The sequence below is a fragment of the Oncorhynchus clarkii genome, chromosome 29 (genome assembly GCF_045791955.1).
Source record: "Oncorhynchus clarkii lewisi isolate Uvic-CL-2024 chromosome 29, UVic_Ocla_1.0, whole genome shotgun sequence".
NCBI lineage: Eukaryota > Metazoa > Chordata > Actinopteri > Salmoniformes > Salmonidae > Oncorhynchus > Oncorhynchus clarkii.
In genome coordinates, this window is record NC_092175.1 from 41,727,756 (window position 1) to 41,752,479 (window position 24,724).

General features: G+C 54.8%; 2 protein-coding genes across 2 annotated transcripts in view; both read left to right on the plus strand.

Annotated features, from left to right (window-relative positions):
- Positions 1–24,724, plus strand: part of LOC139388601 (regulatory factor X-associated protein) — a 1,150,577-nt gene that overhangs the window by 1,117,200 nt on the left and 8,653 nt on the right. The gene's annotated exons all lie outside the window — the stretch shown is intronic.
- Positions 1–24,724, plus strand: part of LOC139388240 (FRAS1 related extracellular matrix 2a) — a 243,105-nt gene that overhangs the window by 187,698 nt on the left and 30,683 nt on the right. The window lies entirely within an intron of this gene.

The following is a 24,724-nucleotide window of genomic DNA, read 5'->3' on the forward strand; positions in this document are numbered from 1 at the left end:
TTGACTGGTAACTGTATATTTATCAGTGAATTTACTGTTAATCCCAACATATTCCTCCAACCCCACCTTTTGAGTAACTCAAGGGGAGGCTGTATCTGAGCCCGGTAGAACCCCACCTTTTGGGTAACTCAAGGGGAGGCTGTATCTGAGCCCGGTAGAACCCCACCTTTTGGGTAACTCAAGGAGAGGCTGTATCTGAGCCCGGTAGAACCCCACCTTTTGGGTAACTCAAGGGTAGGCTGTATCTGAGCCCGGTGGAACCCCACCTTTTGGGTAACTCAAGGAGAGGCTGTATCTGAGCCCGGTAGTACCCCACCTTTTGGGTAACTCAAGGAGAGGCTGTATCTGAGCCCGATAGAACCCCACCTTTTGGGTAACTCAAGGGGAGGCTGTATCTGAGCCCGGTAGAACCCCACCTTTTGGGTAACTCAAGGGGAGGCTATATCTGAGCCCGGTAGAACCCCACCTTTTGGGTAACTCAAGGAGAGGCTGTATCTGAGCCCGGTAGAACCCCACCTTTTGGGTAACTCAAGGAGAGGCTGTATCTGAGCCCGATAGAACCCCACCTTTTGGGTAACTCAAGGGGAGGCTGTATCTGAGCCCGGTAGAACCCCACCTTTTGGGTAACTCAAGGGGAGGCTATATCTGAGCCCGGTAGAACCCCACCTTTTGGGTAACTCAAGGAGAGGCTGTATCTGAGCCCGGTAGAACCCCACATTTTGGGTAACTCAAGGGGAGGCTGTATCTGAGCCCGGTAGAACCCCACCTTTTGGGTAACTCAAGGGGAGGCTGTATCTGAGCCCGGTAGAACCCCACCTTTTGGGTAACTCAAGGAGAGGCTGTATCTGAGCCCGGTAGAACCCCACCTTTTGGGTAACTCAAGGAGAGGCTGTATCTGAGCCCGGTAGAACCCCACCTTTTGGGTAACTCAAGGGGAGGCTGTATCTGAGCCCGGTAGAACCCCACCTTTTGGGTAACTCAAGGGGAGGCTGTATCTGAGCCCGGTAGAACCCCACCTTTTGGGTAACTCAAGGGGAGGCTGTATCTGAGCCCGGTAGAACCCCACCTTTTGGGTAACTCAAGGAGAGGCTGTATCTGAGCCCGGTAGAACCCCACCTTTTGGGTAACTCAAGGGGAGGCTGTATCTGAGCCCGGTAGAACCCCACCTTTTGGGTAACTCAAGGAGAGGCTGTATCTGAGCCCGGTAGAACCCCACCTTTTGGGTAACTCAAGGGGAGGCTGTATCTGAGCCCGGTAGAACCCCACCTTTTGGGTAACTCAAGGGGAGGCTGTATCTGAGCCCGGTAGAACCCCACCTTTTGGGTAACTCAAGGAGAGGCTGTATCTGAGCCCGGTAAACCCCACCTTTTGGGTAACTCAAGGGGAGGCTGTATCTGAGCCCGGTAGAACCCCACCTTTTGGGTAACTCAAGGGGAGGCTGTATCTGAGCCCGGTAGAACCCCACCTTTTGGGTAACTCAAGGGGAGGCTGTATCTGAGCCCGGTAGAACCCCACCTTTTGGGTAACTCAAGGGGAGGCTGTATCTGAGCCCGGTAGAACCCCACCTTTTGGGTAACTCAAGGGGAGGCTGTATCTGAGCCCGGTAGAACCCCACCTTTTGGGTAACTCAAGGGGAGGCTGTATCTGAGCCCGGTAGAACCCCACCTTTTGGGTAACTCAAGGAGAGGCTGTATCTGAGCCCGGTAGAACCCCACCTTTTGGGTAACTCAAGGGGAGGCTGTATCTGAGCCCGGTAGAACCCCACCTTTTGGGTAACTCAAGGAGAGGCTGTATCTGAGCCCGGTGGAACCCCACCTTTTGGGTAACTCAAGGAGAGGCTGTATCTGAGCCAGGTAGAACCCCACCTTTTGGGTAACTCAAGGAGAGGCTGTATCTGAGCCCGGTAGAACCCCACCTTTTGGGTAACTCAAGGGGAGGCTGTATCTGAGCCCGATAGAACCCCACCTTTTGGGTAACTCAAGGGGAGGCTGTATCTGAGCCCGGTAGAACCCCACCTTTTGGGTAACTCAAGGGGAGGCTATATCTGAGCCCGGTAGAACCCCACCTTTTGGGTAACTCAAGGAGAGGCTGTATCTGAGCCCGGTAGAACCCCACCTTTTGGGTAACTCAAGGGGAGGCTGTATCTGAGCCCGGTAGAACCCCACCTTTTGGGTAACTCAAGGGGAGGCTGTATCTGAGCCCGGTAGAACCCCACCTTTTGGGTAACTCAAGGGGAGGCTGTATCTGAGCCCGGTAGAACCCCACCTTTTGGGTAACTCAAGGAGAGGCTGTATCTGAGCCCGGTAGAACCCTACCTTTTGGGTAACTCAAGGGGAGGCTGTATCTGAGCCCGATAGAACCCCACCTTTTGGGTAACTCAAGGGGAGGCTGTATCTGAGCCCGGTAGAACCCCACCTTTTGGGTAACTCAAGGGGAGGCTATATCTGAGCCCGGTAGAACCCCACCTTTTGGGTAACTCAAGGAGAGGCTGTATCTGAGCCCGGTAGAACCCCACATTTTGGGTAACTCAAGGGGAGGCTGTATCTGAGCCCGGTAGAACCCCACCTTTTGGGTAACTCAAGGGGAGGCTGTATCTGAGCCCGGTAGAACCCCACCTTTTGGGTAACTCAAGGAGAGGCTGTATCTGAGCCCGGTAGAACCCCACCTTTTGGGTAACTCAAGGAGAGGCTGTATCTGAGCCCGGTAGAACCCCACCTTTTGGGTAACTCAAGGGGAGGCTGTATCTGAGCCCGGTAGAACCCCACCTTTTGGGTAACTCAAGGGGAGGCTGTATCTGAGCCCGGTAGAACCCCACCTTTTGGGTAACTCAAGGGGAGGCTGTATCTGAGCCCGGTAGAACCCCACCTTTTGGGTAACTCAAGGAGAGGCTGTATCTGAGCCCGGTAGAACCCCACCTTTTGGGTAACTCAAGGGGAGGCTGTATCTGAGCCCGGTAGAACCCCACCTTTTGGGTAACTCAAGGAGAGGCTGTATCTGAGCCCGGTAGAACCCCACCTTTTGGGTAACTCAAGGGGAGGCTGTATCTGAGCCCGGTAGAACCCCACCTTTTGGGTAACTCAAGGGGAGGCTGTATCTGAGCCCGGTAGAACCCCACCTTTTGGGTAACTCAAGGAGAGGCTGTATCTGAGCCCGGTAAACCCCACCTTTTGGGTAACTCAAGGGGAGGCTGTATCTGAGCCCGGTAGAACCCCACCTTTTGGGTAACTCAAGGGGAGGCTGTATCTGAGCCCGGTAGAACCCCACCTTTTGGGTAACTCAAGGGGAGGCTGTATCTGAGCCCGGTAGAACCCCACCTTTTGGGTAACTCAAGGGGAGGCTGTATCTGAGCCCGGTAGAACCCCACCTTTTGGGTAACTCAAGGGGAGGCTGTATCTGAGCCCGGTAGAACCCCACCTTTTGGGTAACTCAAGGGGAGGCTGTATCTGAGCCCGGTAGAACCCCACCTTTTGGGTAACTCAAGGAGAGGCTGTATCTGAGCCCGGTAGAACCCCACCTTTTGGGTAACTCAAGGGGAGGCTGTATCTGAGCCCGGTAGAACCCCACCTTTTGGGTAACTCAAGGAGAGGCTGTATCTGAGCCCGGTGGAACCCCACCTTTTGGGTAACTCAAGGAGAGGCTGTATCTGAGCCAGGTAGAACCCCACCTTTTGGGTAACTCAAGGAGAGGCTGTATCTGAGCCCGGTAGAACCCCACCTTTTGGGTAACTCAAGGGGAGGCTGTATCTGAGCCCGATAGAACCCCACCTTTTGGGTAACTCAAGGGGAGGCTGTATCTGAGCCCGGTAGAACCCCACCTTTTGGGTAACTCAAGGGGAGGCTATATCTGAGCCCGGTAGAACCCCACCTTTTGGGTAACTCAAGGAGAGGCTGTATCTGAGCCCGGTAGAACCCCACCTTTTGGGTAACTCAAGGGGAGGCTGTATCTGAGCCCGGTAGAACCCCACCTTTTGGGTAACTCAAGGGGAGGCTGTATCTGAGCCCGGTAGAACCCCACCTTTTGGGTAACTCAAGGGGAGGCTGTATCTGAGCCCGGTAGAACCCCACCTTTTGGGTAACTCAAGGAGAGGCTGTATCTGAGCCCGGTAGAACCCTACCTTTTGGGTAACTCAAGGGGAGGCTGTATCTGAGCCCGGTAGAACCCCACCTTTTGGGTAACTCAAGGGGAGGCTGTATCTGAGCCCGGTAGAACCCCACCTTTTGGGTAACTCAAGGAGAGGCTGTATCTGAGCCCGATAGAACCCCACCTTTTGGGTAACTCAAGGAGAGGCTGTATCTGAGCCCGGTAGAACCCCACCTTTTGGGTAACTCAAGGAGAGGCTGTATCTGAGCCCGGTAAACCCCACCTTTTGGGTAACTCAAGGGGAGGCTGTATCTGAGCCCGGTAGAACCCCACCTTTTGGGTAACTCAAGGGGAGGATGTATCTGAGCCCGGTAGAACCCCACCTTTTGGGTAACTCAAGGGGAGGCTGTATCTGAGCCCGGTAGAACCCCACCTTTTGGGTAACTCAAGGGGAGGCTGTATCTGAGCCCGGTAGAACCCCACCTTTTGGGTAACTCAATGGGAGGCTGTATCTGAGCCCGGTAGAACCCCACCTTTTGGGTAACTCATGGAGAGGCTGTATCTGAGCCCGGTAGAACCCCACCTTTTGGGTAACTCAAGGAGAGGCTGTATCTGAGCCCGGTAGAACCCCACCTTTTGGGTAACTCAAGGAGAGGCTGTATCTGAGCCCGGTAGAACCCCACCTTTTGGGTAACTCAAGGGGAGGCTGTATCTGAGCCCGGTAGAACCCCACCTTTTGGGTAATTCAAGGGGAGGCTGTGTCTGGGCCCGGTAGAACCCCACCTTTTGGGTAACTCAAGGGGAGGCTGTATCTGAGACCGGTAGAACCCCACCTTTTGGGTAACTCAAGGGGAGGCTGTATCTGAGCCCGGTAGAACCCCACCTTTTGGGTAACTCAAGGGGAGGCTGTATCTGAGCCCGGTAGAACCCCACCTTTTGGGTAACTCAAGGAGAGGCTGTATCTGAGCCCGGTAGAACCCCACCTTTTGGGTAACTCAAGGGGAGGCTGTATCTGAGCCCGGTAGAACCCCACCTTTTGGGTAACTCAAGGGGAGGCTGTATCTGAGCCCGGTGGAACCCCACCTTTTGGGTAACTCAAGGAGAGGCTGTATCTGAGCCCGGTAGAACCCCACCTTTTGGGTAACTCAAGGAGAGGCTGTATCTGAGCCCGGTAGAACCCCACCTTTTGGGTAACTCAAGGGGAGGCTGTATCTGAGCCCGGTAGAACCCCACCTTTTGGGTAACTCAAGGGGAGGCTGTATCTGAGCCCGGTAGAACCCCACCTTTTGGGTAACTCAAGGAGAGGCTGTATCTGAGCCCGGTAGAACCCCACCTTTTGGGTAACTCAAGGGGAGGCTGTATCTGAGCCCGGTAGAACCCCACCTTTTGGGTAACTCAAGGGGAGGCTGTATCTGAGCCCGGTAGAACCCCACCTTTTGGGTAACTCAAGGAGAGGCTGTATCTGAGCCCGGTAGAACCCCACCTTTTGGGTAACTCAAGGAGAGGCTGTATCTGAGCCCGGTAGAACCCCACCTTTTGGGTAACTCAAGGGGAGGCTGTATCTGAGCCCGGTAGAACCCCACCTTTTGGGTAACTCAAGGGGAGGCTGTATCTGAGCCCGGTAGAACCCCACCTTTTGGGTAACTCAAGGGGAGGCTGTATCTGAGCCCGGTAGAACCCCACCTTTTGGGTAACTCAAGGAGAGGCTGTATCTGAGCCCGGTAGAACCCCACCTTTTGGGTAACTCAAGGGGAGGCTGTATCTGAGCCCGGTAGAACCCCACCTTTTGGGTAACTCAAGGGGAGGCTGTATCTGAGCCCGGTAGAACCCCACCTTTTGGGTAACTCAAGGAGAGGCTGTATCTGAGCCCGGTAGAACCCCACCTTTTGGGTAACTCAAGGAGAGGCTGTATCTGAGCCCGGTAGAACCCCACCTTTTGGGTAACTCAAGGAGAGGCTGTATCTGAGCCCGGTAGAACCCCACCTTTTGGGTAACTCAAGGGGAGGCTGTATCTGAGCCCGGTAGAACCCCACCTTTTGGGTAACTCAAGGGGAGGAGGCTGTATCTGAGCCCGGTAGAACCCCACCTTTTGGGTAACTCAAGGGGAGGCTGTATCTGAGCCCGGTAGAACCCCACCTTTTGGGTAACTCAAGGAGAGGCTGTATCTGAGCCCGGTAGAACCCCACCTTTTGGGTAACTCAAGGGGAGGCTGTATCTGAGCCCGGTAGAACCCCACCTTTTGGGTAACTCAAGGGGAGGCTGTATCTGAGCCCGGTAGAACCCCACCTTTTGGGTAACTCAAGGAGAGGCTGTATCTGAGCCCGGTAGAACCCCACCTTTTGGGTAACTCAAGGGGAGGCTGTATCTGAGCCCGGTAGAACCCCACCTTTTGGGTAACTCAAGGGGAGGCTGTATCTGAGCCCGGTAGAACCCCACCTTTTGGGTAACTCAAGGAGAGGCTGTATCTGAGCCCGGTAGAACCCCACCTTTTGGGTAACTCAAGGAGAGGCTGTATCTGAGCCCGGTAGAACCCCACCTTTTGGGTAACTCAAGGAGAGGCTGTATCTGAGCCCGGTAGAACCCCACCTTTTGGGTAACTCAAGGGGAGGCTGTATCTGAGCCCGGTAGAACCCCACCTTTTGGGTAACTCAAGGGGAGGCTGTATCTGAGCCCGGTAGAACCCCACCTTTTGGGTAACTCAAGGGGAGGCTGTATCTGAGCCCGGTAGAACCCCACCTTTTGGGTAACTCAAGGAGAGGCTGTATCTGAGCCCGGTAGAACCCTACCTTTTGGGTAACTCAAGGGGAGGCTGTATCTGAGCCCGGTAGAACCCCACCTTTTGGGTAACTCAAGGAGAGGCTGTATCTGAGCCCGGTAGAACCCCACCTTTTGGGTAACTCAAGGAGAGGCTGTATCTGAGCCCGGTAGAACCCCACCTTTTGGGTAACTCAAGGAGAGGCTGTATCTGAGCCCGGTAGAACCCCACCTTTTGGGTAACTCAAGGGGAGGCTGTATCTGAGCCCGGTAGAACCCCACCTTTTGGGTAACTCAAGGGGAGGCTGTATCTGAGCCCGGTAGAACCCCACCTTTTGGGTAACTCAAGGGGAGGCTGTATCTGAGCCCGGTAGAACCCCACCTTTTGGGTAACTCAAGGGGAGGCTGTATCTGAGCCCGGTAGAACCCCACCTTTTGGGTAACTCAAGGGGAGGCTGTATCTGAGCCCGGTAGAACCCCACCTTTTGGGTAACTCAAGGAGAGGCTGTATCTGAGCCCGGTAGAACCCCACCTTTTGGGTAACTCAAGGAGAGGCTGTATCTGAGCCCGGTAGAACCCCACCTTTTGGGTAACTCAAGGAGAGGCTGTATCTGAGCCCGGTAGAACCCCACCTTTTGGGTAACTCAAGGGGAGGCTGTATCTGAGCCCGGTAGAACCCCACCTTTTGGGTAACTCAAGGGGAGGCTGTATCTGAGCCCGGTAGAACCCCACCTTTTGGGTAACTCAAGGGGAGGCTGTATCTGAGCCCGGTAGAACCCCACCTTTTGGGTAACTCAAGGGGAGGCTGTATCTGAGCCCGGTAGAACCCCACCTTTTGGGTAACTCAAGGAGAGGCTGTATCTGAGCCCGGTAGAACCCCACCTTTTGGGTAACTCAAGGAGAGGCTGTATCTGAGCCCGGTAAACCCCACCTTTTGGGTAACTCAAGGGGAGGCTGTATCTGAGCCCGGTAGAACCCCACCTTTTGGGTAACTCAAGGGGAGGCTGTATCTGAGCCCGGTAGAACCCCACCTTTTGGGTAACTCAAGGGGAGGCTGTATCTGAGCCCGGTAGAACCCCACCTTTTGGGTAACTCAAGGAGAGGCTGTATCTGAGCCCGGTAGAACCCCACCTTTTGGGTAACTCAAGGGGAGGCTGTATCTGAGCCCGGTAGAACCCCACCTTTTGGGTAACTCAAGGGGAGGCTGTATCTGAGCCCGGTAGAACCCCACCTTTTGGGTAACTCAAGGAGAGGCTGTATCTGAGCCCGGTAGAACCCCACCTTTTGGGTAACTCAAGGGGAGGCTGTATCTGAGCCCGGTAGAACCCCACCTTTTGGGTAACTCAAGGGGAGGCTGTATCTGAGCCCGGTAGAACCCCACCTTTTGGGTAACTCAAGGAGAGGCTGTATCTGAGCCCGGTAGAACCCCACCTTTTGGGTAACTCAAGGAGAGGCTGTATCTGAGCCCGGTAGAACCCCACCTTTTGGGTAACTCAAGGAGAGGCTGTATCTGAGCCCGGTAGAACCCCACCTTTTGGGTAACTCAAGGGGAGGCTGTATCTGAGCCCGGTAGAACCCCACCTTTTGGGTAACTCAAGGGGAGGCTGTATCTGAGCCCGGTAGAACCCCACCTTTTGGGTAACTCAAGGGGAGGCTGTATCTGAGCCCGGTAGAACCCCACCTTTTGGGTAACTCAAGGAGAGGCTGTATCTGAGCCCGGTAGAACCCCACCTTTTGGGTAACTCAAGGGGAGGCTGTATCTGAGCCCGGTAGAACCCCACCTTTTGGGTAACTCAAGGAGAGGCTGTATCTGAGCCCGGTAGAACCCCACCTTTTGGGTAACTCAAGGAGAGGCTGTATCTGAGCCCGGTAGAACCCCACCTTTTGGGTAACTCAAGGAGAGGCTGTATCTGAGCCCGGTAGAACCCCACCTTTTGGGTAACTCAAGGGGAGGCTGTATCTGAGCCCGGTAGAACCCCACCTTTTGGGTAACTCAAGGGGAGGCTGTATCTGAGCCCGGTAGAACCCCACCTTTTGGGTAACTCAAGGGGAGGCTGTATCTGAGCCCGGTAGAACCCCACCTTTTGGGTAACTCAAGGGGAGGCTGTATCTGAGCCCGGTAGAACCCCACCTTTTGGGTAACTCAAGGGGAGGCTGTATCTGAGCCCGGTAGAACCCCACCTTTTGGGTAACTCAAGGAGAGGCTGTATCTGAGCCCGGTAGAACCCCACCTTTTGGGTAACTCAAGGGAGAGGCTGTATCTGAGCCCGGTAGAACCCCACCTTTTGGGTAACTCAAGGAGAGGCTGTATCTGAGCCCGGTAGAACCCCACCTTTTGGGTAACTCAAGGGGAGGCTGTATCTGAGCCCGGTAGAACCCCACCTTTTGGGTAACTCAAGGGGAGGCTGTATCTGAGCCCGGTAGAACCCCACCTTTTGGGTAACTCAAGGGGAGGCTGTATCTGAGCCCGGTAGAACCCCACCTTTTGGGTAACTCAAGGGGAGGCTGTATCTGAGCCCGGTAGAACCCCACCTTTTGGGTAACTCAAGGGGAGGCTGTATCTGAGCCCGGTAGAACCCCACCTTTTGGGTAACTCAAGGGGAGGCTGTATCTGAGCCCGGTAGAACCCCACCTTTTGGGTAACTCAAGGGGAGGCTGTATCTGAGCCCGGTAGAACCCCACCTTTTGGGTAACTCAAGGGGAGGCTGTATCTGAGCCCGGTAGAACCCCACCTTTTGGGTAACTCAAGGAGAGGCTGTATCTGAGCCCGGTAGAACCCCACCTTTTGGGTAACTCAAGGGGAGGCTGTATCTGAGCCCGGTAGAACCCCACCTTTTGGGTAACTCAAGGGGAGGCTGTATCTGAGCCCGGTAGAACCCCACCTTTTGGGTAACTCAAGGAGAGGCTGTATCTGAGCCCGGTAGAACCCCACCTTTTGGGTAACTCAAGGGGAGGCTGTATCTGAGCCCGGTAGAACCCCACCTTTTGGGTAACTCAAGGGGAGGCTGTATCTGAGCCCGGTAGAACCCCACCTTTTGGGTAACTCAAGGAGAGGCTGTATCTGAGCCCGGTAGAACCCCACCTTTTGGGTAACTCAAGGAGAGGCTGTATCTGAGCCCGGTAGAACCCCACCTTTTGGGTAACTCAAGGGGAGGCTGTATCTGAGCCCGGTAGAACCCCACCTTTTGGGTAACTCAAGGGGAGGCTGTATCTGAGCCCGGTAGAACCCCACCTTTTGGGTAACTCAAGGGGAGGCTGTATCTGAGCCCGGTAGAACCCCACCTTTTGGGTAACTCAAGGAGAGGCTGTATCTGAGCCCGGTAGAACCCCACCTTTTGGGTAACTCAAGGGGAGGCTGTATCTGAGCCCGGTAGAACCCCACCTTTTGGGTAACTCAAGGGGAGGCTGTATCTGAGCCCGGTAGAACCCCACCTTTTGGGTAACTCAAGGAGAGGCTGTATCTGAGCCCGGTAGAACCCCACCTTTTGGGTAACTCAAGGAGAGGCTGTATCTGAGCCCGGTAGAACCCCACCTTTTGGGTAACTCAAGGGGAGGCTGTATCTGAGCCCGGTAGAACCCCACCTTTTGGGTAACTCAAGGGGAGGCTGTATCTGAGCCCGGTAGAACCCCACCTTTTGGGTAACTCAAGGGGAGGCTGTATCTGAGCCCGGTAGAACCCCACCTTTTGGGTAACTCAAGGGGAGGCTGTATCTGAGCCCGGTAGAACCCCACCTTTTGGGTAACTCAAGGGGAGGCTGTATCTGAGCCCGGTAGAACCCCACCTTTTGGGTAACTCAAGGGGAGGCTGTATCTGAGCCCGGTAGAACCCCACCTTTTGGGTAACTCAAGGGGAGGCTGTATCTGAGCCCGGTAGAACCCCACCTTTTGGGTAACTCAAGGGGAGGCTGTATCTGAGCCCGGTAGAACCCCACCTTTTGGGTAACTCAAGGGGAGGCTGTATCTGAGCCCGGTAGAACCCCACCTTTTGGGTAACTCAAGGGGAGGCTGTATCTGAGCCCGGTAGAACCCCACCTTTTGGGTAACTCAAGGGGAGGCTGTATCTGAGCCCGGTAGAACCCCACCTTTTGGGTAACTCAAGGGGAGGCTGTATCTGAGCCCGGTAGAACCCCACCTTTTGGGTAACTCAAGGAGAGGCTGTATCTGAGCCCGGTAGAACCCCACCTTTTGGGTAACTCAAGGAGAGGCTGTATCTGAGCCCGGTAGAACCCCACCTTTTGGGTAACTCAAGGGGAGGCTGTATCTGAGCCCGGTAGAACCCCACCTTTTGGGTAACTCAAGGGGAGGCTGTATCTGAGCCCGGTAGAACCCCACCTTTTGGGTAACTCAAGGGGAGGCTGTATCTGAGCCCGGTAGAACCCCACCTTTTGGGTAACTCAAGGGGAGGCTGTATCTGAGCCCGGTAGAACCCCACCTTTTGGGTAACTCAAGGGGAGGCTGTATCTGAGCCCGGTAGAACCCCACCTTTTGGGTAACTCAAGGGGAGGCTGTATCTGAGCCCGGTAGAACCCCACCTTTTGGGTAACTCAAGGAGAGGCTGTATCTGAGCCCGGTAGAACCCCACCTTTTGGGTAACTCAAGGGGAGGCTGTATCTGAGCCCGGTAGAACCCCACCTTTTGGGTAACTCAAGGGGAGGCTGTATCTGAGCCCGGTAGAACCCCACCTTTTGGGTAACTCAAGGAGAGGCTGTATCTGAGCCCGGTAGAACCCCACCTTTTGGGTAACTCAAGGAGAGGCTGTATCTGAGCCCGGTAGAACCCCACCTTTTGGGTAACTCAAGGAGAGGCTGTATCTGAGCCCGGTAGAACCCCACCTTTTGGGTAACTCAAGGGGAGGCTGTATCTGAGCCCGGTAGAACCCCACCTTTTGGGTAACTCAAGGGGAGGCTGTATCTGAGCCCGGTAGAACCCCACCTTTTGGGTAACTCAAGGGGAGGCTGTATCTGAGCCCGGTAGAACCCCACCTTTTGGGTAACTCAAGGAGAGGCTGTATCTGAGCCCGGTAGAACCCCACCTTTTGGGTAACTCAAGGGGAGGCTGTATCTGAGCCCGGTAGAACCCCACCTTTTGGGTAACTCAAGGAGAGGCTGTATCTGAGCCCGGTAGAACCCCACCTTTTGGGTAACTCAAGGAGAGGCTGTATCTGAGCCCGGTAGAACCCCACCTTTTGGGTAACTCAAGGAGAGGCTGTATCTGAGCCCGGTAAACCCCACCTTTTGGGTAACTCAAGGGGAGGCTGTATCTGAGCCCGGTAGAACCCCACCTTTTGGGTAACTCAAGGGGAGGCTGTATCTGAGCCCGGTAGAACCCCACCTTTTGGGTAACTCAAGGGGAGGCTGTATCTGAGCCCGGTAGAACCCCACCTTTTGGGTAACTCAAGGGGAGGCTGTATCTGAGCCCGGTAGAACCCCACCTTTTGGGTAACTCAATGGGAGGCTGTATCTGAGCCCGGTAGAACCCCACCTTTTGGGTAACTCATGGAGAGGCTGTATCTGAGCCCGGTAGAACCCCACCTTTTGGGTAACTCAAGGAGAGGCTGTATCTGAGCCCGGTAGAACCCCACCTTTTGGGTAACTCAAGGAGAGGCTGTATCTGAGCCCGGTAGAACCCCACCTTTTGGGTAACTCAAGGAGAGGCTGTATCTGAGCCCGGTAGAACCCCACCTTTTGGGTAACTCAAGGGGAGGCTGTATCTGAGCCCGGTAGAACCCCACCTTTTGGGTAACTCAAGGGGAGGCTGTATCTGAGACCGGTAGAACCCCACCTTTTGGGTAACTCAAGGGGAGGCTGTATCTGAGCCCGGTAGAACCCCACCTTTTGGGTAACTCAAGGGGAGGCTGTATCTGAGCCCGGTGAGCCCGGTAGAACCCCACCTTTTGGGTAACTCAAGGAGAGGCTGTATCTGAGCCCGGTAGAACCCCACCTTTTGGGTAACTCAAGGGGAGGCTGTATCTGAGCCCGGTAGAACCCCACCTTTTGGGTAACTCAAGGGGAGGCTGTATCTGAGCCCGGTAGAACCCCACCTTTTGGGTAACTCAAGGAGAGGCTGTATCTGAGCCCGGTAGAACCCCACCTTTTGGGTAACTCAAGGGGAGGCTGTATCTGAGCCCGGTAGAACCCCACCTTTTGGGTAACTCAAGGGGAGGCTGTATCTGAGCCCGGTAGAACCCCACCTTTTGGGTAACTCAAGGAGAGGCTGTATCTGAGCCCGGTAGAACCCCACCTTTTGGGTAACTCAAGGGGAGGCTGTATCTGAGCCCGGTAGAACCCCACCTTTTGGGTAACTCAAGGGGAGGCTGTATCTGAGCCCGGTAGAACCCCACCTTTTGGGTAACTCAAGGAGAGGCTGTATCTGAGCCCGGTAGAACCCCACCTTTTGGGTAACTCAAGGAGAGGCTGTATCTGAGCCCGGTAGAACCCCACCTTTTGGGTAACTCAAGGGGAGGCTGTATCTGAGCCCGGTAGAACCCCACCTTTTGGGTAACTCAAGGGGAGGCTGTATCTGAGCCCGGTAGAACCCCACCTTTTGGGTAACTCAAGGGGAGGCTGTATCTGAGCCCGGTAGAACCCCACCTTTTGGGTAACTCAAGGAGAGGCTGTATCTGAGCCCGGTAGAACCCCACCTTTTGGGTAACTCAAGGGGAGGCTGTATCTGAGCCCGGTAGAACCCCACCTTTTGGGTAACTCAAGGGGAGGCTGTATCTGAGCCCGGTAGAACCCCACCTTTTGGGTAACTCAAGGAGAGGCTGTATCTGAGCCCGGTAGAACCCCACCTTTTGGGTAACTCAAGGAGAGGCTGTATCTGAGCCCGGTAGAACCCCACCTTTTGGGTAACTCAAGGAGAGGCTGTATCTGAGCCCGGTAAACCCCACCTTTTGGGTAACTCAAGGGGAGGCTGTATCTGAGCCCGGTAGAACCCCACCTTTTGGGTAACTCAAGGGGAGGCTGTATCTGAGCCCGGTAGAACCCCACCTTTTGGGTAACTCAAGGGGAGGCTGTATCTGAGCCCGGTAGAACCCCACCTTTTGGGTAACTCAAGGGGAGGCTGTATCTGAGCCCGGTAGAACCCCACCTTTTGGGTAATTCAAGGGGAGGCTGTATCTGGGCCCGGTAGAACCCCACCTTTTGGGTAACTCAAGGGGAGGCTGTATCTGAGACCGGTAGAACCCCACCTTTTGGGTAACTCAAGGGGAGGCTGTATCTGAGCCCGGTAGAACCCCACCTTTTGGGTAACTCAAGGGGAGGCTGTATCTGAGCCCGGTAGAACCCCACCTTTTGGGTAACTCAAGGAGAGGCTGTATCTGAGCCCGGTAGAACCCCACCTTTTGGGTAACTCAAGGGGAGGCTGTATCTGAGCCCGGTAGAACCCCACCTTTTGGGTAACTCAAGGGGAGGCTGTATCTGAGCCCGGTGGAACCCCACCTTTTGGGTAACTCAAGGAGAGGCTGTATCTGAGCCCGGTAGAACCCTACCTTTTGGGTAACTCAAGGGGAGGCTGTATCTGAGCCCGGTAGAACCCCACCTTTTGGGTAACTCAAGGGGAGGCTGTATCTGAGCCCGGTAGAACCCCACCTTTTGGGTAACTCAAGGGGAGGATGTATCTGAGCCCGGTAGAACCCCACCTTTTGGGTAACTCAAGGGGAGGCTGTATCTGAGCCCGGTAGAACCCCACCTTTTGGGTAACTCAAGGGGAGGCTGTATCTGAGCCCGGTAGAACCCCACCTTTTGGGTAACTCAATGGGAGGCTGTATCTGAGCCCGGTAGAACCCCACCTTTTGGGTAACTCATGGAGAGGCTGTATCTGAGCCCGGTAGAACCCCACCTTTTGGGTAACTCAAGGAGAGGCTGTATCTGAGCCCGGTAGAACCCCACCTTTTGGGTAACTCAAGGAGAGGCTGTATCTGAGCCCGGTAGAACCCCACCTTTTGGGTAACTCAAGGGGAGGCTGTATCTGAGCCCGGTAGAACCCCACCTTTTGGGTAATTCAAGGGGAGGCTGTATCTGGGCCCGGTAGAACCCCACCTTTTGGGTAACTCAAGGGGAGGCTGTATCTGAGACCGGTAGAACCCCACCTTTTGGGTAACTCAAGGGGAGGCTGTATCTGAGCCCGGTAGAACCCCACCTTTTGGGTAACTCAAGGGGAGGCTGTATCTGAGCCCGGTAGAACCCCACCTTTTGGGTAACTCAAGGAGAGGCTGTATCTGAGCCCGGTAGAACCCCACCTTTTGGGTAACTCAAGGGGAGGCTGTATCTGAGCCCGGTAGAACCCCACCTTTTGGGTAACTCAAGGGGAGGCTGTATCTGAGCCCGGTGGAACCCCACCTTTTGGGTAACTCAAGGAGAGGCTGTATCTGAGCCCGGTAGAACCCCACCTTTTGGGTAACTCAAGGAGAGGCTGTATCTGAGCCCGATAGAACCCCACCTTTTGGGTAACTCAAGGGGAGGCTGTATCTGAGCCCGGTAGAACCCCACCTTTTGGGTAACTCAAGGGGAGGCTATATCTGAGCCCGGTAGAACCCCACCTTTTGGGTAACTCAAGGAGAGGCTGTATCTGAGCCCGGTAGAACCCCACCTTTTGGGTAACTCAAGGGGAGGCTGTATCTGAGCCCGGTAGAACCCCACCTTTTGGGTAACTCAAGGGGAGGCTGTATCTGAGCCCGGTAGAACCCCACCTTTTGGGTAACTCAAGGAGAGGCTGTATCTGAGCCCGGTAGAACCCCACCTTTTGGGTAACTCAAGGAGAGGCTGTATCTGAGCCCGGTAGAACCCCACCTTTTGGGTAACTCAAGGGGAGGCTGTATCTGAGCCCGGTAGAACCCCACCTTTTGGGTAACTCAAGGGGAGGCTGTATCTGAGCCCGGTAGAACCCCACCTTTTGGGTAACTCAAGGGGAGGCTGTATCTGAGCCCGGTAGAACCCCACCTTTTGGGTAACTCAAGGAGAGGCTGTATCTGAGCCCGGTAGAACCCTACCTTTTGGGTAACTCAAGGGGAGGCTGTATCTGAGCCCGGTAGAACCCCACCTTTTGGGTAACTCAAGGGGAGGCTGTATCTGAGCCCGGTAGAACCCCACCTTTTGGGTAACTCAAGGAGAGGCTGTATCTGAGCCCGGTAGAACCCCACCTTTTGGGTAACTCAAGGAGAGGCTGTATCTGAGCCCGGTAGAACCCCACCTTTTGGGTAACTCAAGGAGAGGCTGTATCTGAGCCCGGTAAACCCCACCTTTTGGGTAACTCAAGGGGAGGCTGTATCTGAGCCCGGTAGAACCCCACCTTTTGGGTAACTCAAGGGGAGGATGTATCTGAGCCCGGTAGAACCCCACCTTTTGGGTAACTCAAGGGGAGGCTGTATCTGAGCCCGGTAGAACCCCACCTTTTGGGTAACTCAAGGGGAGGCTGTATCTGAGCCCGGTAGAACCCCACCTTTTGGGTAACTCAAGGGGAGGCTGTATCTGAGCCCGGTAGAACCCCACCTTTTGGGTAACTCATGGAGAGGCTGTATCTGAGCCCGGTAGAACCCCACCTTTTGGGTAACTCAAGGAGAGGCTGTATCTGAGCCCGGTAGAACCCCACCTTTTGGGTAACTCAAGGGGAGGCTGTATCTGAGCCCGGTAGAACCCCACCTTTTGGGTAATTCAAGGGGAGGCTGTATCTGGGCCCGGTAGAACCCCACCTTTTGGGTAACTCAAGGGGAGGCTGTATCTGAGACCGGTAGAACCCCACCTTTTGGGTAACTCAAGGGGAGGCTGTATCTGAGCCCGGTAGAACCCCACCTTTTGGGTAACTCAAGGGGAGGCTGTATCTGAGCCCGGTAAACCCCACCTTTTGGGTAACTCAAGGGGAGGCTGTATCTGAGCCCGGTAGAACCCCACCTTTTGGGTAACTCAAGGGGAGGATGTATCTGAGCCCGGTAGAACCCCACCTTTTGGGTAACTCAAGGGGAGGCTGTATCTGAGCCCGGTAGAACCCCACCTTTTGGGTAATTCAAGGGGAGGCTGTATCTGAGCCCGGTAGAACCCCACCTTTTGGGTAACTCAAGGGGAGGCTGTATCTGAGACCGGTAGAACCCCACCTTTTGGGTAACTCAAGGGAGGCTGTATCTGAGCCCGGTAGAACCCCACCTTTTGGGTAACTCAAGGGGAGGCTGTATCTGAGCCCGGTAGAACCCCACCTTTTGGGTAACTCAAGGAGAGGCTGTATCTGAGCCCGGTAGAACCCCACCTTTTGGGTAACTCAAGGGGAGGCTGTATCTGAGCACGGTAGAACCCCACCTTTTGGGTAACTCAAGGGGAGGCTGTATCTGAGCCCGTTAGAACCCCACCTTTTGGGTAACTCAAGGGGAGGCTGTATCTGAGCCCGGTAGAACCCCACCTTTTGGGTAACCGGTAGAACCCCACCTTTTGGGTAACTCAAGGGGAGGCTGTATCTGAGCCCGGTAGAACCCCACCTTTTGGGTAACTCAAGGAGAGGCTGTATCTGAGCCCGGTAGAACCCCACCTTTTGGGTAACTCAAGGGGAGGCTGTATCTGAGCCCGGTAGAACCCCACCTTTTGGGTAACTCAAGGGGAGGCTGTATCTGAGCCCGGTGGAACCCCACCTTTTGGGTAACTCAAGGAGAGGCTGTATCTGAGCCCGGTAGAACCCCACCTGTTGGGTAACTCAAGGAGAGGCTGTATCTGAGCCCGGTAGAACCCCACCTTTTGGGTAACTCAAGGAGAGGCTGTATCTGAGCCCGGTAAACCCCACCTTTTGGGTAACTCAAGGGGAGGCTGTATCTGAGCCCGGTAGAACCCCACCTTTTGGGTAACTCAAGGGGAGGATGTATCTGAGCCCGGTAGAACCCCACCTTTTGGGTAACTCAAGGGGAGGCTGTATCTGAGCCCGGTAGAACCCCACCTTTTGGGTAACTCAAGGGGAGGCTGTATCTGAGCCCGGTAGAACCCCACCTTTTGGGTAACTCAAGGGGAGGCTGTATCTGAGCCCGGTAGAACCCCACCTTTTGGGCAACTCATGGAGAGGCTGTATCTGAGCCCGGTAGAACCCCACCTTTTGGGTAACTCAAGGAGAGGCTGTATCTGAGCCCGGTAGAACCCCACCTTTTGGGTAACTCAAGGAGAGGCTGTATCTGAGCCCGGTAGAACCCCACCTTTTGGGTAACTCAAGGGGAGGCTGTATCTGAGCCCGGTAGAACCCCACCTTTTGGGTAATTCAAGGGGAGGCTGTATCTGGGCCCGGTAGAACCCCACCTTTTGGGTAACTCAAGGGGAGGCTGTATCTGAGACCGTTAGAACCCCACCTTTTGGGTAACTCAAGGGGAGGCTGTATCTGAGCCCGGTAGAACCCCACCTTTTGGGTAACTCAAGGGGAGGCTGTATCTGAGCCCGGTAAACCCCACCTTTTGGGTAACTCAAGGGGAGGCTGTATCTGAGCCCGGTAGAACCCCACCTTTTGGGTAACTCAAGGGGAGGCTGTATCTGAGCCCGGTAGAACCCCACCTTTTGGGTAACTCAAGGGGAGGCTGTATCTGAGCCCGGTAGAACCCCACCTTTTGGGTAATTCAAGGGGAGGCTGTATCTGGGCCCGGTAGAACCCCACCTTTTGGGTAACTCAAGGGGAGGCTGTATCTGAGACCGGTAGAACCCCACCTTTTGGGTAACTCAAGGGAGGCTGTATCTGAGCCCGGTAGAACCCCACCTTTTGGGTAACTCAAGGGGAGGCTGTATCTGAGCCCGGTAGAACCCCACCTTTTGGGTAACTCAAGGAGAGGCTGTATCTGAGCCCGGTAGAACCCCACCTTTTGGGTAACTCAAGGGGAGGCTGTATCTGAGCCCGGTAGAACCCCACCTTTTGGGTAACTCAAGGGGAGGCTGTATCTGAGCCCGGTAGAACCCCACCTTTTGGGTAACTCAAGGGGAGGCTGTATCTGAGCCCGGTAGAACCCCACCTTTTGGGTAACTCAAGGGGAGGCTGTATCTGAGCCCGGTAGAACCCCACCTTTTGGGTAACTAGAGGCTGTATCTGAGCCCGGTAGAACCCCACCTTTTGGGTAACTCAAGGGGAGGCTGTATCTGAGCCCGGTAGAACCCCACCTTTTGGGTAACTCAAGGGGAGGCTGTATCTGAGCCCGGTAGAACCCCACCTTTTGGGTAACTCAAGGGGAGGCTGTATCTGAGCCCGGTAGAACCCCACCTTTTGGGTAACTCAAGGAGAGGCTGTATCTGAGCCCGGTAGAACCCCACCTTTTGGGTAACTCAAGGAGAGGCTGTATCTGAGCCCGGTAGAACCCCACCTTTTGGGTAACTCAAGGGGAGGCTGTATCTGAGCCCGGTAGAACCCCACCTTTTGGGTAACTCAAGGGGAGGCTGTATCTGAGCCCGGTAGAACCCCACCTTTTGGGTAACTCAAGGGGAGGCTGTATCTGAGCCCGGTAGAACCCCACCTTTTGGGTAACTCAAGGGGAGGCTGTATCTGAGCCCGGTAGAACCCCACCTTTTGGGTAACTCAAGGGGAGGCTGTATCTGAGCCCGGTAGAACCCCACCTTTTGGGTAACTCAAGGGAGAGGCTGTATCTGAGCCCGGTAGAACCCCACCTTTTGGGTAACTCAAGGAGAGGCTGTATCTGAGCCCGGTAGAACCCCACCTTTTGGGTAACTCAAGGAGAGGCTGTATCTGAGCCCGGTAGAACCCCACCTTTTGGGTAACTCAAGGGGAGGCTGTATCTGAGCCCGGTAGAACCCCACCTTTTGGGTAATTCAAGGGGAGGCTGTATCTGAGCCCGGTAGAACCCCACCTTTTGGGTAACTCAAGGGGAGGCTGTATCTGAGCCCGGTAGAACCCCACCTTTTGGGTAACTCAAGGGGAGGCTGTATCTGAGCCCGGTAGAACCCCACCTTTTGGGTAACTCAAGGGGAGGCTGTATCTGAGCCCGGTAGAACCCCACCTTTTGGGTAACTCAAGGAGAGGCTGTATCTGAGCCCGGTAGAACCCCACCTTTTGGGTAACTCAAGGGGAGGCTGTATCTGAGCCCGGTAGAACCCCACCTTTTGGGTAACTCAAGGGGAGGCTGTATCTGAGCCCGGTAGAACCCCACCTTTTGGGTAACTCAAGGAGAGGCTGTATCTGAGCCCGGTAGAACCCCACCTTTTGGGTAACTCAAGGAGAGGCTGTATCTGAGCCCGGTAGAACCCCACCTTTTGGGTAACTCAAGGGAGAGGCTGTATCTGAGCCCGGTAGAACCCCACCTTTTGGGTAACTCAAGGGGAGGCTGTATCTGAGCCCGGTAGAACCCCACCTTTTGGGTAACTCAAGGGGAGGCTGTATCTGAGCCCGGTAGAACCCCACCTTTTGGGTAACTCAAGGAGAGGCTGTATCTGAGCCCGGTAGAACCCCACCTTTTGGGTAACTCAAGGGGAGGCTGTATCTGAGCCCGGTAGAACCCCACCTTTTGGGTAACTCAAGGGGAGGCTGTATCTGAGCCCGGTAGAACCCCACCTTTTGGGTAACTCAAGGAGAGGCTGTATCTGAGCCCGGTAGAACCCCACCTTTTGGGTAACTCAAGGAGAGGCTGTATCTGAGCCCGGTAGAACCCCACCTTTTGGGTAACTCAAGGAGAGGCTGTATCTGAGCCCGGTAGAACCCCACCTTTTGGGTAACTCAAGGGGAGGCTGTATCTGAGCCCGGTAGAACCCCACCTTTTGGGTAACTCAAGGGGAGGCTGTATCTGAGCCCGGTAGAACCCCACCTTTTGGGTAACTCAAGGGGAGGCTGTATCTGAGCCCGGTAGAACCCCACCTTTTGGGTAACTCAAGGAGAGGCTGTATCTGAGCCCGGTAGAACCCCACCTTTTGGGTAACTCAAGGAGAGGCTGTATCTGAGCCCGGTAGAACCCCACCTTTTGGGTAACTCAAGGGAGGCTGTATCTGAGCCCGGTAGAACCCCACCTTTTGGGTAACTCAAGGGGAGGCTGTATCTGAGCCCGGTAGAACCCCACCTTTTGGGTAACTCAAGGGGAGGCTGTATCTGAGCCCGGTAGAACCCCACCTTTTGGGTAACTCAAGGGGAGGCTGTATCTGAGCCCGGTAGAACCCCACCTTTTGGGTAACTCAAGGGGAGGCTGTATCTGAGCCCGGTAGAACCCCACCTTTTGGGTAACTCAAGGGGAGGCTGTATCTGAGCCCGGTAGAACCCCACCTTTTGGGTAACTCAAGGAGAGGCTGTATCTGAGCCCGGTAGAACCCCACCTTTTGGGTAACTCAAGGGGAGGCTGTATCTGAGCCCGGTAGAACCCCACCTTTTGGGTAACTCAAGGGGAGGCTGTATCTGAGCCCGGTAGAACCCCACCTTTTGGGTAACTCAAGGAGAGGCTGTATCTGAGCCCGGTAGAACCCCACCTTTTGGGTAACTCAAGGAGAGGCTGTATCTGAGCCCGGTAGAACCCCACCTTTTGGGTAACTCAAGGGGAGGCTGTATCTGAGCCCGGTAGAACCCCACCTTTTGGGTAACTCAAGGAGAGGCTGTATCTGAGCCCGGTAGAACCCCACCTTTTGGGTAACTCAAGGGGAGGCTGTATCTGAGCCCGGTAGAACCCCACCTTTTGGGTAACTCAAGGAGAGGCTGTATCTGAGCCCGGTAGAACCCCACCTTTTGGGTAACTCAAGGAGAGGCTGTATCTGAGCCCGGTAGAACCCCACCTTTTGGGTAACTCAAGGAGAGGCTGTATCTGAGCCCGGTAGAACCCCACCTTTTGGGTAACTCAAGGGAGGCTGTATCTGAGCCCGGTAGAACCCCACCTTTTGGGTAACTCAAGGGGAGGCTGTATCTGAGCCCGGTAGAACCCCACCTTTTGGGTAACTCAAGGAGAGGCTGTATCTGAGCCCGGTAGAACCCCACCTTTTGGGTAACTCAAGGAGAGGCTGTATCTGAGCCCGGTAGAACCCCACCTTTTGGGTAACTCAAGGGGAGGCTGTATCTGAGCCCGGTAGAACCCCACCTTTTGGGTAACTCAAGGGGAGGCTGTATCTGAGCCCGGTAGAACCCCACCTTTTGGGTAACTCAAGGGGAGGCTGTATCTGAGCCCGGTAGAACCCCACCTTTTGGGTAACTCAAGGGGAGGCTGTATCTGAGCCCGGTAGAACCCCACCTTTTGGGTAACTCAAGGGGAGGCTGTATCTGAGCCCGGTGGAACCCCACCTTTTGGGTAACTCAAGGAGAGGCTGTATCTGAGCCCGGTAGAACCCCACCTTTTGGGTAACTCAAGGAGAGGCTGTATCTGAGCCCGGTAGAACCCCACCTTTTGGGTAACTCAAGGAGAGGCTGTATCTGAGCCCGGTAGAACCCCACCTTTTGGGTAACTCAAGGGAGGCTGTATCTGAGCCCGGTAGAACCCCACCTTTTGGGTAACTCAAGGGGAGGCTGTATCTGAGCCCGGTAGAACCCCACCTTTTGGGTAACTCAAGGGGAGGCTGTATCTGAGCCCGGTAGAACCCCACCTTTTGGGTAACTCAAGGGGAGGCTGTATCTGAGCCCGGTAGAACCCCACCTTTTGGGTAACTCAAGGGGAGGCTGTATCTGAGCCCGGTAGAACCCCACCTTTTGGGTAACTCAAGGGGAGGCTGTATCTGAGCCCGGTAGAACCCCACCTTTTGGGTAACTCAAGGGGAGGCTGTATCTGAGCCCGGTAGAACCCCACCTTTTGGGTAACTCAAGGGGAGGCTGTATCTGAGCCCGGTAGAACCCCACCTTTTGGGTAACTCAAGGGGAGGCTGTATCTGAGCCCGGTAGAACCCCACCTTTTGGGTAACTCAAGGGGAGGCTGTATCTGAGCCCGGTAGAACCCCACCTTTTGGGTAACTCAAGGAGAGGCTGTATCTGAGCCCGGTAGAACCCCACCTTTTGGGTAACTCAAGGGGAGGCTGTATCTGAGCCCGGTAGAACCCCACCTTTTGGGTAACTCAAGGGGAGGCTGTATCTGAGCCCGGTAGAACCCCACCTTTTGGGTAACTCAAGGAGAGGCTGTATCTGAGCCCGGTAGAACCCCACCTTTTGGGTAACTCAAGGGGAGGCTGTATCTGAGCCCGGTAGAACCCCACCTTTTGGGTAACTCAAGGGGAGGCTGTATCTGAGCCCGGTAGAACCCCACCTTTTGGGTAACTCAAGGGGAGGCTGTATCTGAGCCCGGTAGAACCCCACCTTTTGGGTAGAACCCCACCTTTTGGGTAACTCAAGGGGAGGCTGTATCTGAGCCCGGTAGAACCCCACCTTTTGGGTAACTCAAGGGGAGGCTGTATCTGAGCCCGGTAGAACCCCACCTTTTGGGTAACTCAAGGGGAGGCTGTATCTGAGCCCGGTAGAACCCCACCTTTTGGGTAACTCAAGGAGAGGCTGTATCTGAGCCCGGTAGAACCCCACCTTTTGGGTAACTCAAGGAGAGGCTGTATCTGAGCCCGGTAGAACCCCACCTTTTGGGTAACTCAAGGGAGGCTGTATCTGAGCCCGGTAGAACCCCACCTTTTGGGTAACTCAAGGGGAGGCTGTATCTGAGCCCGGTAGAACCCCACCTTTTGGGTAACTCAAGGGGAGGCTGTATCTGAGCCCGGTAGAACCCCACCTTTTGGGTAACTCAAGGGGAGGCTGTATCTGAGCCCGGTAGAACCCCACCTTTTGGGTAACTCAAGGGGAGGCTGTATCTGAGCCCGGTAGAACCCCACCTTTTGGGTAACTCAAGGGGAGGCTGTATCTGAGCCCGGTAGAACCCCACCTTTTGGGTAACTCAAGGGGAGGCTGTATCTGAGCCCGGTAGAACCCCACCTTTTGGGTAACTCAAGGGGAGGCTGTATCTGAGCCCGGTAGAACCCCACCTTTTGGGTAACTCAAGGGGAGGCTGTATCTGAGCCCGGTAGAACCCCACCTTTTGGGTAACTCAAGGGGAGGCTGTATCTGAGCCCGGTAGAACCCCACCTTTTGGGTAACTCAAGGAGAGGCTGTATCTGAGCCCGGTAGAACCCCACCTTTTGGGTAACTCAAGGAGAGGCTGTATCTGAGCCCGGTAGAACCCCACCTTTTGGGTAACTCAAGGGGAGGCTGTATCTGAGCCCGGTAGAACCCCACCTTTTGGGTAACTCAAGGGGAGGCTGTATCTGAGCCCGGTAGAACCCCACCTTTTGGGTAACTCAAGGGGAGGCTGTATCTGAGCCCGGTAGAACCCCACCTTTTGGGTAACTCAAGGGGAGGCTGTATCTGAGCCCGGTAGAACCCCACCTTTTGGGTAACTCAAGGGGAGGCTGTATCTGAGCCCGGTAGAACCCCACCTTTTGGGTAACTCAAGGGGAGGCTGTATCTGAGCCCGGTAGAACCCCACCTTTTGGGTAACTCAAGGGGAGGCTGTATCTGAGCCCGGTAGAACCCCACCTTTTGGGTAACTCAAGGGGAGGCTGTATCTGAGCCCGGTAGAACCCCACCTTTTGGGTAACTCAAGGGGAGGCTGTATCTGAGCCCGGTAGAACCATGTTCTTTATTTGTTTAGACGAGAGGCTTTTTCTTTTGAATGCTGATATTTTGAAGTCAGAACTTTTGTGTGTATATATATATATTTAGAAATATCACTGTCATCTTTGAAACACCAGAGCTGTGTAAATAAATCCCTACACTCATTTGCATCTCTACCTGCCTGCCTCCTGCTGAATAGTTGTCCTTACGACTGCCTGAAGGCCCCTATTTTAGCTGAGATGGGTTACAGCTCACAGCTTTCACTTCAAAAGCATTCAATGATCTCGGACTCTCTGCATTCAAACTTTATGTTTATTGTGGTATGGCGTGATAAAAGCTGATTTCTATGTAATGCAATGCAAGAACCCACTAAAAATGTACAAATTAAATT